The sequence below is a fragment of the Peromyscus eremicus genome, chromosome 8a (genome assembly GCF_949786415.1).
Source record: "Peromyscus eremicus chromosome 8a, PerEre_H2_v1, whole genome shotgun sequence".
Classification (NCBI taxonomy): domain Eukaryota; kingdom Metazoa; phylum Chordata; class Mammalia; order Rodentia; family Cricetidae; genus Peromyscus; species Peromyscus eremicus.
The window spans coordinates 92,843,877-92,859,521 of record NC_081423.1 but is presented as its reverse complement, the minus strand read 5'-3'; the positions used below and the strand labels follow the sequence as shown (position 1 = coordinate 92,859,521).

The following is a 15,645-nucleotide window of genomic DNA, read 5'->3' as shown; positions in this document are numbered from 1 at the left end:
AACAGCCTTCATGCCATGATCCTACTGCCACAAGATAAACTGCTCTCCCATGATTTTATTGGCACTCTCTGAAATCACGGGTCAAACTAAAAATTTCTTTTTGTTGTTGTTGTTGTTGTTCTGGAATGAATTCTGTCACAGGGTCAGCAAAGTAAGGTGGGTGAAAAACAGAGCAATTCAATACAATGAATATTCAGATGACTAGGGCAGGAATTAAAGTAGAGAACCACACTCTCTTTCATCAAGATAGAACTTTAAAGTTAAGCACAAATACTTTTAACATCCTCAACAAATTACACAGATATCCATTCATGGACACTGAGTTTCTGGAGAGCATAGAGCTTAGTGATTAAAATGCACACTCTGGAGAAATAGCATCTGGTTCACTCTCAGCTATATCATTTAGTGTAATACATGTGTGATATTCAGACTATTCACTGTCCTCCCCATGCCCATTCCTCATATACAATAAACTCTGTCTTTAGGATTGCAGAATAAATACTTCAAAGCCCTTATGAGAGCTCACAGAATGTATTTGTGAATTTAATAGTATAATAAATACTAATTTCAAGATATAACTTCTGTTATGAATTGATAGGTGTTCCTTGGTTGTTTGTAGGTGATGGTTTCATACCATCTCCACAAAGTCTGTAATTGTTAATGCGAGCTTCAGACATATAGCCTTTTTATGAGTAAGCAACAGAACATTTGGGATACAGAAATAAAATAATCAAGTAAATTACTTCATTTATTTGGACACTATCTTTATAAATTCAGGAAATATGAAATCTTGAAATATACAAAATCTTTCCAACTAGATAGCACTGGCATGAAAGAAACTGGGATGAAGGTTAAATAAAAAGGTTAACCAGACTCAAGTGAATAAAATGAGACAGAAATAGGAAAGACAATCTGTAGATGGCATACTAGCAACTCTTTTGCATTATGTGGATTTGACAGCATATTTTGAGAATGTATTTCCTATCCCTTGTCTTTTTGTTTCAATTATTAATGGTTAAGGGATTCTGATAATGTTTTCAGTATTCTTTGTTGCTTTCATTGCTTAAAATAGATATAAAATTTATAAACATGGTGGCAAAGTATATGGTGGCTTTAAAAAGTGGGCATATTTGCATAAAGCAAAGTGTTGTGGTCAATGGAGCTGTTCAGTTGTTATCCATTCAGTACCATGACTCCACCAACTGACTTGACAAGAGACGAGGCAATCTTACAGAACCCAAGCTCATTAAATTATCTAGGATAGATCCATTCCCCATTTCATCTTTTAAAGTGGAAATAATTTAAAAGCAGACAGTCAAGATGGCTCTCTGAAACTCATTAGAAATGTAATAGCTTCAAATCTTGTTAGTTTGCATTAATCTCGCTTGTAGTCAAGAGCAGGGTGACACTGCTACCATTCAGTCAACTATTTGGTGGCAGAAACTATGCATCATGCATTTGATTTTTTTTGTTCTGAATTTGGGCATGTGCAAAGTTTGGTGCTAGAAGTTTAGAATTCCTTTTTCCTGCACACATCACAGTTAGGTTCCCAGTTAGCCCAGGCTATAGGAAATATACCACATCTCATATGCAGTGTAGAAGAGAACCAATAGCTACATTCTTCCGGCATCCAAAGGTCACCATAGGACATGAGGCTGTGACAGTTATGCAGGTCATAACTGCTTCACTGAAGTACACTCTGGCTGTCTGTCAATATATCCTGCCATTCGCCCCCAACTGCTGTGGCTCCAGCTCTTTCTGATGAACATCTTCATCAAGTTGGAGTCTTCAAAGCCATGAGAGAACAATGTAGCTCGATGATGTCAGCAGATCATCATTAACCTTTATCCACTGCCTTCTTACCCTCCATATCCATTGGTCCTTCCAAATGCTTGCCCTATAGCATCAGGTTTTAGTGTCAGATAGAAGCAACAGCTTCACCTAGGCTGTGTGTCCACATGTAAAAGCCAACATGATTGCAAAACTATGTGTATATCACAAACCCTGCTTCTGACCTCACACCAAGAACCAACACTCAACCACGCTGAATGCCTCACATTTCCCATACCTGGTAGGCTCTTCAAAATCAGCCAGATAACCCTTTTCCCAAGTTGTAATGCAAAATTTACACCTTCAAGGAATCCTAACTTCCCAGGCACTGTGTTATTTTTTCTGAAAGTGTCTTCATTTACCAATTTTTTGGCTTTACCATAGGCTAGGAACTGAAAGTGTAATCTTTATCCCTCCAGTATTCAACAGCATGAGTCATTGTACACCTGCTTAGAAGAAAAGAAAGTGATATTTGTTTAACTGAGGAAAACAACATGCAAAAGACAGCATTTTGCCTATGGAGAAGCAAAATGCTTTCTGAATAGTTATTTTGGTGTGTAAACAGCCAGGTCCACAAAATTGCACTCACTATATAGCCATTATCATGGCAGTACTTCATACATTAAATAGACGTTCATTTTATATAGACTCACACATTCAAGGCATTGCAATTGAACAACACTATTCCTAGGACACAATGTTATGCTACTCCTAGCCTTCCAGCTCTGTTCATTCTGTGTTCCTGTTTCTGTTTTCCAAGCTGACCCAGTGGATGACAGCCAAATTCTATGCACAATTCAAGAAGCAGTACCCACTATTTACATTTACAAAGAACAAGTATGAGTTGACACATCTGTGCAGGAGAAGCTTTAAACATACTCTGCTACAGCAACTCAAAATATAGAAACAGTGTCCCAAGGCCCAGCGCTGTTCATTTTCATAAGTGTAAGGCACACTGCATTTTGATTCTGTCTGGTTTTTGTTGGGTCTGTGTGTCCTGTCCACGATATTTCCTACACTCTCATTTGTTGCTCTGAATACTTCTTTATCGGGTAAAACCTTAGTACAAATTATGCAATCTTATCTCCATCTCAATATCATTACTAATAAAATTTCAGTCATGAGGAAATAAAACAATCTTCTATTGCCAGAAAGCCTAAATTTAAAAGTGAGTAACTTATAAATCTTAGATTATTTGTGCCAATTAGCCACCGTTTTTTCCTTGCACCCACCCACAAGTTGACTCAACTCTGACCCAAACAAAAGTTGGGCTAAACATTCAGAGTAGATCTTCTGATGAGATAATCCTGGTACATCACGAATAATCTGTTATTTTCTGGCACTTTCTAAAATTCCAGTTACAAATTCAAGAAGGATTTCAGGGTGTCACCTGTAAACACAATTCAAAATACAATGCAAGAGAGGTGAAAGTTAAATTCCCTACCTAATTAGCTTCCCAGAAATGGCTAACTGTCTTTTCACTGTTAGTCAGTGAGAACTACTATGTTCCTCTACAGCAAACTCACTGTCCCGTCCTCATTGATAGGAGCTCTGAATCACAGACCTTATTTTATAAAGTTATTTTGGATTATTTTCCCAAAGTAGAGACAGAATATCCTAAAGTGCTCATTGCTTGGGCCAATCTCATAGATGAGATCAAATACATTTGTGAAAAGACTGGCCAAAGTCTCGGATGAATGGATATTTTTCATGGGCAGAACCAGTTAGTTAATTACTAATAGAGCTTAAGAACTTTGCCCCATAAAATCCATCCTACATTTGAAAGATGGGTACATAACACAGGGACCTGAGTTTGGACTAATAGTAGCCATGTGAAAAGCTTAGCATGACTGCTCAAAGATCTTAAATCCTAGCACTGAGGGGTAGGAGCAGAAACAGGAGGATCCCTGAGGCTTGCTGACTGCCTGCTTATATCCAAGTTAGTCACACACTGTCTCAAGGGAATAAGATAAGGAGTTGATAATGCAAGACATCCAATATCCTTCTCACACAAACAACACACACACACACACACACACACACACACACAAACTATACCTTCTATCGATGCTTCTCAAACTTTTCCATTAAAAAAACATGACTTCATATGGAGGAAGCAAACTGAATAAATTAGTCTTATTAAACTCCAAATTCTAGGGATTATCAGAATATAACACGGAAGACTCAAAATATTCCAGTCTTAGAATTTTTTTCAGTGCATGACAGTGTTGAAATTATATACATATATATATATATATATATATATATATATATATATATATATATATATATATATATATATATATCTCCAAACTAATTGTTTCAATGGATTATCACTTACCTTAGCTATTTTCCTTACTTCAAATCCAAATGTTGTAATAAATGAACAGCATATTGTCTGTACCCTACAATGCTCATAGCCCTTTATAGTCTCCTACCACTGTGAGGGCAACTCTTCAGAGGCAGAACTCATCTGCATGAATAATACAGTACATGAAGGTGCAGAAGAGAGTAATGGCAGTTAGGGCAGGACCATGAGTGTCTTTTACATTAACTTGTCCTTCAGCTCGCAGAAGAGAAACAAACCACTTTCTCATGATTAAGTTACATTATTAAAAGCTATAGCACCGGAAATGGTGTTTTAAATGAGTTATGGATGAGTCTACATGCTAATATTATTTATAGGCACATCCATGGCATGCAATTTCAAACATATGCAATTAATAGACTATGGATTTCAATTTTCTTAACAGAATCTGAAGATTAAAAATGCATTTTATTTCCTAACCAGATTGCAAAATGTCTTAAGAAGAAAATGCCCAAGTTACCATCATGGCTAATCCACATGTCAACTCATCCAGGCAATGTGCCCAGTTTGATTAAAGAACAATCTAGACATTATTATGAAGCTGTAAGTTAAATTGTGTTTTGAATATTTATAATTAGTGGACTTTGAGTGAACATACTACCCTCCAAAATATGAGATCATCAGATCACTTGAAGTCTCCAAGAATGGGGGAGACGGCCTTCCTGAGGAAGCACCAGCCAATTTTTCCTCAGATTCAAATTTGGAAACTTTATAAGTTTCCTGTCTGATTCTATTAATCACCACTTATTAGAACTCCCAGTCTGCTCAGCAGATATCAGGATTGCTGTTCCCCATAATCCCGTGAACTAATTCCTTAAAATCTCACCTCCACTACCACTCTCCTCCTCTTCTTCCTCTTCTTTCTCTTCTCCTTGCCCTTTTTCTTCTTCTTCCTCTCCTTCTCCTCCTCCTGCTTATCATCTTTCTATACTCCCTATTGCTTTCGTTTGCTAGGGAACCCCATTTAGTAAGCTATGACTGAGAGGAGAGGGGCAGTAATGGTAAGGGAATTATCAGAGTGATCTCCTGATGGTGGAGAATCTTGGAGTTCAGAGAAGAACTTGTTGGTATTTCAAAGTGTTTAGAGTTACAAGAATACACTCTGGACAGCACAGCAAGACACAAACTGAGATGCTCACCCTCCTTTCCTGTAGAAAGTGTAGTAGGTTGACATGTCACCACAGTGCTCGAACATTGTCTTCCCCTTAACTATTGACAAATTAACCTTCCTCTGCTCTGCTCCATTCAGGGTAGAAACTAGATCTTAGTTATTTTTAGTATCATATACTAGAAAAATGGGACTCATTGAGAATTGATGTCATGGGAACATGGTTCTAATTTGAAATGGGACTTAAGGAGAGTTTAAAATTTGGAATTAAGATCATATTTCTGCAACATGTTAAGGTTAAAGTTATCTTGGTGAGGACTTCTGGGAAATCTAATTTGAGGGTATTTCATAGATAGTGTTTCTTCGCCACTATCCCTCTGTACCTACAGACAGTTTTAGGTTTATTGTTAGGACACCTTATATGGAACAAAGGTACTTGGAGAAGTTGTATTTACTAATGAATGCTTCTACTGAGTGTTATGTATATTTTGTATAGAATCCTTGATTTTGGAATAGTGAAACCCTGGAACGAGTAGAGGAAAAATTGATTTCACCTTTTCCTTTCACTTGAAAGCAGTTGCATGGAATGCTGCCATCTTCCCATTTGTTGGGTGCTGTTAAATTAATCTGAAGGGTGATGATAAAAAGAGTCTGCAAAGAATGGCCAGCTCTGAAGGCAAGATGGGACTCTCCTTGATGGGGGAGATTCCATGAAAAGCATTTCAAAGAGTAAACCATCTTTCCCATAAAGCTGGACTGTTGGTTTTAAGAACTTTAGCCCAAACCACCTACCAGTTTATTTTAACTTTGATAGAAATCCCAAAAGGACTTCTTTAAAAAATCATTATCATGGTTTCCAACAGAGACAGTTTGGAGGTGCTGAAGCTAATAGATGTGCTGACTGGTCTTGGATCACCCCCATGAGAACACAACATGTATCAGCAGGAGGGTATTGGAAGAATGTCTTCTAATTCTGCCTAGTGGCCCTTAAATCTATGCTCACTTGGTGGTATCTTGTGTTATCAACATCTGAGACAAGCCAGAGAGAGCCTGGCTTCTGTGCTGATTTAGATGTGTGTTTGTTCTCATGTCTTTGTGATAACTGCACCCTTAATTTCAGCACAGTCTTGGTGCTATGATGCCATTGGCTTATTGCATTGGGCAAGCTAGAAGAGTTATGTCTTCAGCTCTTGTAATGATTATACTAATTCTGCCTGTTCTTATTGCTGCATTTTGCTCATCCACATAATTTGCCTATCATCCATGAGCCTCTCATTATCCTTCTACCTACTTAAAGACACTTTGCTATTTTTTTTCCTACCATCTCAAAAGCTTGCTCTGACACATCTGGCTTAGAGAATCTACACACCACATTTGCACTCCTCCAGTTTTGCTTTTGCTCTGTCCACCTCCTTCCTGTTTCTTGAGCATGATATCGATCCTTTGCCTTGGGGATTTTCCATGGACCAGAACTGACATTGATGACTTTTTGCCACCTCCAGGTCTTCACTTAGATATCACCTTTCACTGAGGCCTTCCTTGGCAAACCTATCTGCAAATTCCAACCTGAAGTATTAAGCTTTAAAGATGAGTCCTACCTCCTAACATTCAAGCTCATATTTAATAACTTGCCATTCAATGTAACCTGGATTAAGTGACTTATGTTAATGCATTTCTATTTATTTATTTTATGAGTCTGAATGTTTTTCCAGCATATTTGTATGTACACCACATGTGTGTGCCTAATTCCTGTTCACAAATCAGAAGAGGATGGCAGATCCCCTAGCACAGTTACAAATGGTTGTGAGCAACCATATGGGTGCTGGGAAATGCACCCAGGTCTTCTGCACAAGCAACAAATGCTATTAACTACTGATACATCTCTTGAGTACCCTATTACTCATTTTAATTAATAGAATATGGCCAAAATTAGGGGTTGTCATTTTCATGATGACAAGGAAAAGGAACTCTGGTTCCTATTGTAACGTTTTACTCGCTTGTCACAATTGAAACTCATTGCTGTGTTGTGAGCCAGCTTGCAGGGAAGCCCATTTTGTAAGAAACTGAAGGAATGCTCTAGCCAAAAAGTAGATAATAGAGGTAGTCTACCCATCCACTTGCCCATGAAGAAGCCTGTTAAATTCCAGATGATTATTAATCTTGAAAGAAAGGTCATCTCTAGTGAGAATGGAAATAAATAATGCTCCTGTAAACAATTGACTACAATGTGTAAGACACATTGAGCACAACCCAGAAGATCTGCAGAATCTAATCATCTGACTCACAAATATTATGAGATGGATAATGTTTGCTCCTCTTAACCACTAAGTTTCAAAATCATCTGTTATACATCAGTAGAGGATGAATACATTATCCTCACTTCTCTGTCCTTTCCATATGATCCCATCTCGTATTCTGTTTTCTTCCATACTACTTATCACCATTCAATGTGCTATTGATTTAACCTACATATTTTACTCACAGACAGACTCTCACAAGTTATACTAAAATTTGAGAATCAGCAAGTTGAGGATCTTCTGCCTCTATTTGCTAATATGTTGTTATATTTGTTCAACATCTATCACAGAGTAGGTAAGTAACAAATATTTGTTGAATATATGGAATTATTATTATATCACACATACTTATCCTTTATTTACATTTCTTAAGCCAATGGCTTCATTTTATTAGACAGTGTCCTACTCAACACTCAGATTTTGAGACTTGAGACTGCTCAGAAGATCAAAATGCAAAATAAATTGATGGAAAAAAATGTACTGTTAAGTACTGTACCAACCAAATCAGGGAAATGATTACATAACTAACCCATTGTGTCAATTTTGAAGCTGATATGGGATAAGAACTTAAGAGTATGGTAGATTTTGAAAAATCCTAGAATTTGACAGTTTCTTTCTTCACAAGCATAATGTAGATATTACTCTCCTTAGAGGATGTGGTAGTAGGATCAAATGAGCTCAAATTATATCCCATCTGTGTATGAAATTCTCAAAGAATAAGTAAAAATAATCCCCTTTTCACTTACAACATAATACTAATGGGGAAATATATAATGTTTTATTATTAGAGAATCAATTTAGGAGTTAAAAATGAATGTGTGGTAACAATGTAATGGAAGGAAATAGGGAGAAGTCTTGAAAGCTAAGGCCTTAGGCATGTGCATTGATAAAGCTTCCTAAGTGGTAGACACTTGATCAATTGGTTGAATCCCATATCCAAGGGAGGAAAGTCACTGATAAGTTCAGAGAAAAAGAGAAAGAGGTGATATTGGCAGTCCACTTGAATTCCCAGCCACATCAGAGAATACAGCAACCAATGTCAGAGATCTTGGTAGAAACCTTCCTTGTTCTCCTTAGTGAACACAGTTCCTCTTGGGGCCAATGAACCAGAAAAGGGAGGTATTGGAAGGGGCCAGGGAGCAAATGCACATTAAAATTCAGTCAAGACTGAGTTTGCATCTTAGACCCAGACAAGCTGTGCAACTGTTCCAAGACTATACATCCTGAGAATAGAAAACCGAAGCTTCATTCATAAGACAGTTATAACAGAACAAGTCGTTTCCAAGAAGTATGTAAATAGAGGCCTTCAACATCCAGAACACAGTAATCACCCCAAGAGCTTCATTCTTGCCTTTCCCTGAACATATTTATGGTCCATATGGTGCATGAAATAACCAAACGGTCCACCAAATTTTTAAAAATAGGTTTGTGGCCACCTTTCCTAGCACTAGGAATCAATATGGGATACTCAAATGTAAATTTCATGTTTGACAAAATATCAACAATGTTTAAATGGCAAGTTTTACAAACTGAATCAAGAAATTAAACAGATTATTTGACTATCAAATATTTACTTTAGATGACCTTTATGCACCTATCACTTATTCCGAAGCTAACATTTTGCCAATTCCTAATTTTATCTTAATTTATATTGAAGTCCTCACCATTAACACATATACATATTTGCAAGAAACATTTTGTCTCAGTGTCCTTGAAAACTCTCCTGAGTCAATGTACTAACTAAAAGACTACATCAATGGTGCTGGAGAGGCAGCTCATCAGTGAAGAGTATTTGTTACTCTTGAAGAGGACTAGGTTTGGTTCCCAGCACCCTCAAGATGCCAGCCCACTCCCAAAATAACCACATAGGGACTTATTATTAATTATAAATATTTGGCTGATAGCTTAGGCATGTTACTAACTAGCTTTTACAACTTAGATTAAACCATCTTTCTTATTTATGCTCTGCTGTGTGCTGGTACCTTTTTTCAGCATGGCATGTTCATCTCCTGCTTCCTCTGCATCTCCCTGGCAACTCTGCCCTCCTTCCCTGTGCTCTCTTTGTCCACAAGTCCCACCTAACCTTTACCTGGCTAGCTATTGGACTTTTAGTCCTTTATTAAACCAATCCAAGTGACAAATCTTCACAGTCAAAAGGATTATTCCATAACAAAGGTGGCTAATAAATATCATTAACTTCAATTCCAGGGATCTAACATCTTCTGAACTCAGCAGGTATGCGGAGACATATTTTTATTTATTTTTTAAATATTTATGTATTTTAATTGAAGGAAAGCATCCATACATATAAAATAAAATTAATTAATTAAAAAATAATGCATTAAATAGCACATTGAGTGTTCCTTTCATTCTGATTTTATGGTTTCAAATGTCAAATTTTGTTCTGGTTTGTTTTTGTTTGCTTGTTTATTTGCTTGCTTTTTGAAACAGGGTTTCTCTATATAGTCCTGGTTTGCCTGGAACTGGCTTTATAGACTGGGCTGGCTTTGAACTCACAGAGCTCTGACTGCTGAGGCTAAGGCTTGCACACCATCCCCAGCATTTTGTATAAGACTGAAGTTTTGGATTTATCACAATTCTCCTGTTCTAAAGTTAAATTTATGTAAGATGATATCCGTCAGAAACTTCTCAAGTCTCTCTCTCTCTCTCTCTCTCTCTCTCTCTCTCTCTCTCTCTCTCTGTCTTTCCCGCCCTTCCTCCCTCCTTCTTTCCCTCTCTCCCTCTCCTCTTGTCTTTCTTTCTCCAGATTCTCTCCAGCCTCCCAACTCCCCAACTGTTCTCTCCTAATTTGAATTGAACATTAAGCTTTGTTAATTTTTAGCCTTCATTTTTGGCTTAATTTCAGAACATCATTACATGTGTTCTAAAATCAGCTGTGATTCAAATACCTCATGTTATGTTTTTCTTCTTTCTTTCTTTCTTTCTTTCTTTCTTTCTTTATTTATTTATTTATTTTTGGTTAAAATTGTACACAGAGAATGCTTGGTTTGCATTTTCCATAGTAGCCATTAAGAGCATATAAATTTATTCTTTTATTTTTAAGGCCCTGGCTTTCACTGAGTGGTGAAGGGTAATATTAAAAAGTCATACTATAGCCCTCTCTTCTAAACCCACTCTCCTAGACATTCAACTCCACAGGGATAGAATCCACTCAGCAAATGTCATCTACTTTAGAGGAAAGTTTGTGTTGACCACATAAACCTGCGAACAGCAATTCAGTTTTATAAGTCTGAACTCCTGGAAGCCAGAGGATAGATATTAAATCCACAATTTTCTGAATGAATTTTGAAAAACAAAATTTTTAAGATTTTCATAGACAAAAAATTGGCCCCAGGAATAATTCCTTGTTTTAGCCTTGGTCTGTTTAGTTTATGATAATGGTTTCATCTGTTTACTTTGTACAGGCGTGAGGGAGCCATGGATGCCAGTGTGTCTGGTCTTCCTTTATTTCAGTGTCCTGAAACAGGCACTTCTCTGGACACAGACCTTACAGATCAGCACTGTCTCCTGCTGGCCCTGTCCCACAAGGCTTTTATACATTTGGCCCAAGGGCTTTGCATGATCCAAAAAGGAGTTTTTGTTTTTGTTTTTTTCTTTTTAGACTAGGGTGTAGTATAGTGTGAACTGCTACTGGAAATACTGAAGAGCCGAAACCTTTGGCCTCTTATCTGTAAAAATAAAAGTCTGACCAGGTTAAAAAAAAAAAATCTTTAAGCAGTGGTTCTTAAACTTCCTAAAGCTGCAACACTTTAGCACAGTTCCTCATGTTGTGTTGACCCCAATCATAAAATTATTTCATTGCTACTTCATAACTATAATTTTGCTACTGTTATGAGAAGTAATATAAATATCTGATATGCAGGATATCTGATATCTGACCCCAAAGAGATCACGACCCACTGGTTGAGAACTGCTGCTTTAACAGAATAAAGGAGAAAGTTCCTGGTATTGAATTCATGTTAAAACAAGTCTAGAGAAACTGATGTTTTATTTCCTCTTGTATCTTTACATATACTTAAAGAAAAAAGTAAGTTTTTGGAAGCTTTGAGGGGATATAAAATACAGTTTTTATGCATACATGCTGATAAATCTACGTATATACATCTGGGTTCCAATAATCTGATATTGAAAGAAATCTGAGAATTCACCAGATGGGATAAATGTGATATACTGACTTTAAGATATCTAACCTGTATAATGATAGATGACATCTGTTTCACAGACTCTAAAAACACCCATGTGAGCCTGCTTTTACCCAAAACCTCAAAAGAAGTTCAGGAATATGACACACTACTACTAAATCATTTTAAGTGCATTTCATTCAACATGGACATTTGCATTGATGGCCATGGAACCTTGACAATCCCCACACAAAAGGACCAGCAAGTATAAACTTTCAGCATAGCAAAAGAGTATGTAATAACAAAGTATGAAGCAATGCTTACCTTCATTCACACACTTCCATAGAGAGGTATGAGCTGGTTGCTTTCTGCTTGCAGTGGTTAAGAATGTTCTTTAGTTAATAATAAAGGAAAGAAAAGCCTCAGATATCAAGAACCCAGGTTAACCATTGACACTGGTTTGCTCCTCTGGTTCCACCCTGGAATCTACATCAGCAGCCCCTGGCATCTTAATAAAGCAGGCGATAACCGGTCAGCTGAGACAGCAATGACTTCACTGGTCCTGTTCCTCTGAAGGTCACTCAAGTATACCCTGACAGATTTTCCTTTAGACGGGGATGCAGAGGAGGAAGAAGAGCTCCCGCACCAGAATATACTCAATTATGGCAGTAAATGACTGATGTTTACCAACAGGGCTGCTCCTGTCTCTCCAAGACTTTGAACAGTGCCTTGCAATGAAACTCTTTTCAGCAGAACTAACTGTCTTTCTCTTAGCAGGTGAAGGCTGGGATTGCACGCCAATGAGCAGTGAGGAAAGACAACTGGAGATACCCAAGCATTCATTCCTCTACGCAAAATGCAATTAAAGATAATTCATCATGGGCAGCACAGTAGATTAGCCCTGATAAGGTGGAAGACAGTGGATCGGGTCTGGGGACTACTCTTTCGCACAAGCCCAGGAGTCATGCCCTAACAGTGAGGTAAATAAATAAAGTTCAGGCTATAGTCCAGGTCCTGATAGTCAGTTACTGGACCTGGAAGTGTATCCTAGAGGGTAAGTAAAATGTTCGAGTCCTCATGTAGTCAGTGTGGCTCCCCAAAGACAGAGCAGAGCCTGAAAAGGGAACAGCTGGGTTAAAATGCTAGAGGAATGTTAAAGGCAGCCATGAGGAACTAAAGCAATCGTTCTCAAACTCTTGATGCTCTCTCTCTCCACCCCCAGGGGAGCTGTTTTTAGGAAAACTCAATGGGATATTTTTCTAACTAGAAATGTGTTTTATTTTGCTCCAAAGAGCAAGGAGAGGTAGAGGGAGAAAAAGACCCCTATAGCTTGGTTCACACTCCAAATTGGAGAGGCTTTTTCTAGGTCCTGGTTACTGTTTGCAGCCTGTTTGGTTTTGAATTCTGTTTTCAAAGGCTTCAAAGCTTGGGGAAATAAGATTGTGCTTGAATGTGGCTGTTGTCAGCAGTTGTGAGAGATTTCTGATGCTTCACTTCTTTTTGTATCTCCGTTTCCTCATTTATAAAAGGGAGAGAGATGGTGGCCATGAGCAAGAGCTGCAGCAACACCTCCCTCTGGTAGACAAACATTGTGCCAGACTGCTAGTGAACTTGAGGTCTTGACATTCTAATGTAAACACATGCTTGGCAAACTGTAACACAATACCTGCAGAAAAATCTGAATCTTCTGGGAGGCCTAACTTCTCAGTCACCCATCAATGTCAGGCAAACAGTGGGCCCAAAGCTTACCTTCTCTGTGAAGAAATTTGAAAACTAGATTAAGTGCCCATGTGCCTTCATTTCTGTAATAACTGATGCAACAACTTTCATTGTGAGGTGGATGAAATCAGTCTGGCTTCAGTGTCTAGTGTGTATTGTCATTTACAGTGGTTAATAGCTGACTTTCCTTTATATTCTGCCTCAAACTTTGAGTTTGTGTCCATATGTACACCTGCATATATGCATGTTCTTGTGGCATAAACACATGTGTGCGTACATGCATGTGAATGTCAGAAAGCAGCCTTGGATGCTCCTCCCCGGGTAGAGTGCACCTTTTATCTTATTCTCAACTTGGAGCAAGTTTCCCTCACTGACCTAGAACTCACCTCTGGCAAGCCACCCGTCCCCACCTCTATAGCGATGGAATTACCACACCACTTTGTTGTTGTTGTTGTTTCACAGAGGGTCCAGGAATTCAAGCTCAGGTCCTCATGCTTCTATGGTGACCGCATCATCCCTGCAACCCTCAGAGGACTTTTACGTGAGTGTAAAGATACAGTGACTCATTTGGTTCTGGGTGGATAATTTCAGGGAAGGAGACTTCATGTGAGTGCTCAGATTGGACCATGAGGATAAAGGATATGGTGTCACAGCATAGAGAAAAGCAGGACAGAAGATAAGATGAAATCAGATAGCTTCTTGACTCCAGGAGTCATACCACAGGGGTGTAACTTCATTGCTTCATTTGAAGTAGGTTCTGGGAACACCAGACATGCCCAGGCTGACCAGGAAGTACAAAAGCATATTGTAAAGCCAAATGATATTTAAATAGTTTTTGTGTTGTTACTGTACTCTGCCCCTTCCATCCACAGTCACTGAACACGAGTTTAACCGAATTTCAGCTCTGTAATCTACAGTTCTCCCCAAAGCAGAAGGAGAAACAGGTAAATGAGAGCAACAGGTTTTCTTTAAGATTTGTTACATTACATGGTGATAAAAATACTTGCCACTTTAATGTACATACTGCCATTGAGAGTAATTTTCATTTTCAGCCATCTCTTCTTTGCGGCGCTTTCATGGTATCATAGGAGAGGTTGTGCCCTTCAAAGGGACTTTACAGGCTATGGGGATAGCTCAGTGAATAAAATGCTTGCCAGGCAAGTATGGGGACCTGAATTCAGATCTCCAGCACTCAGGTAAAAGCCAGACATGGGGGTGATCCTCTGTAACTCCAGGTGTAGGAATGGAGAAAGGCAGATTGTGGAGCTCATTGGCCAAGTAGCCTAGCCTAACTGATGAGTGCCAGGTTCAGAAAGAGATCCTAGCTCAAAATAATAGAAACCTAAGAAGACATCAATGTTGGGCTCTGGCTTCCACACTCATGTGAACACGTGCATACACACACCCATGTAAACACACACAGAGAGAGAGAGAGAGAGAGAGAGAGAGAGACAGAGACAGAGACAGAGAGACAGAGAGACTTCTTACAATATAGAACTCTAGTATTTTTCCCCAGCCCTGATGTTTGTAGCAATGACCCTGCACCAATGTTGCTAGTAACTGTGAGCTAAGAACAGTTCTTACATTTTTAAATGGCCATAAAGAAAAAAATAAAGTGTAACATTCTATGGTATGTAGAAATGATATAAAATTCCAATCTCAGTGTCCATAAATAAAGCTTATTGGAACACAACCAGGCTCATTCAGTTTCATTGGATCAATAATGCTTATGCTATAGTGGCAAGATTCAGGGACATGCAAGGACTCATAGAGACTGGATTTCAAAGCCTAAAATATTTAGCATTTATCCTTTACAAAAACAAATGTTTACCAAATTTCATTGTAGCTACACCACTTAATTAACTGGTCACTAAAGGCAAAGCTACACTTTTCTGAGAAGTTAATCTCCTCGTGTGGTTGAATGCACAGGCATTGCATTTCTATATCACAAAGTCTACGGTTTTGGGTGAGATTTTAAATGTCTGTCAAAGGTCACATGTTCCCACTGTGTTGTTAGCCATAGTGGAATACAGGGATTCTTTGGAAGCGAGTTGGGTTAGGTCACCGGGATCATGCCCATGAAGCAAATGCTGGGACACTGGCATCTCCCTTTCTTTTTGCTTCTTGACCACCAGAAGGTGAGCAGCTTTGCTCCACTGAGACTTCCCATCATGCTGTTCT

At 38.4% G+C, this 15,645-nt stretch overlaps 1 protein-coding gene across 2 annotated transcripts in view; it reads right to left on the bottom strand.

Moving 5' to 3' along the window:
* The window catches only part of Kcnj16 (potassium inwardly rectifying channel subfamily J member 16), a 56,300-nt gene extending 43,808 nt beyond the window's left edge, over positions 1-12,492 (bottom strand). For both annotated transcript variants that reach the window (XM_059269798.1, XM_059269797.1), the window contains exon 1: positions 12,070-12,492. The gene's annotated coding sequence lies outside the window, so the exon portion shown is untranslated. The remainder of the gene's footprint in view (positions 1-12,069) is intronic.
* Positions 12,493-15,645: the final 3,153 nt, after the last annotated feature.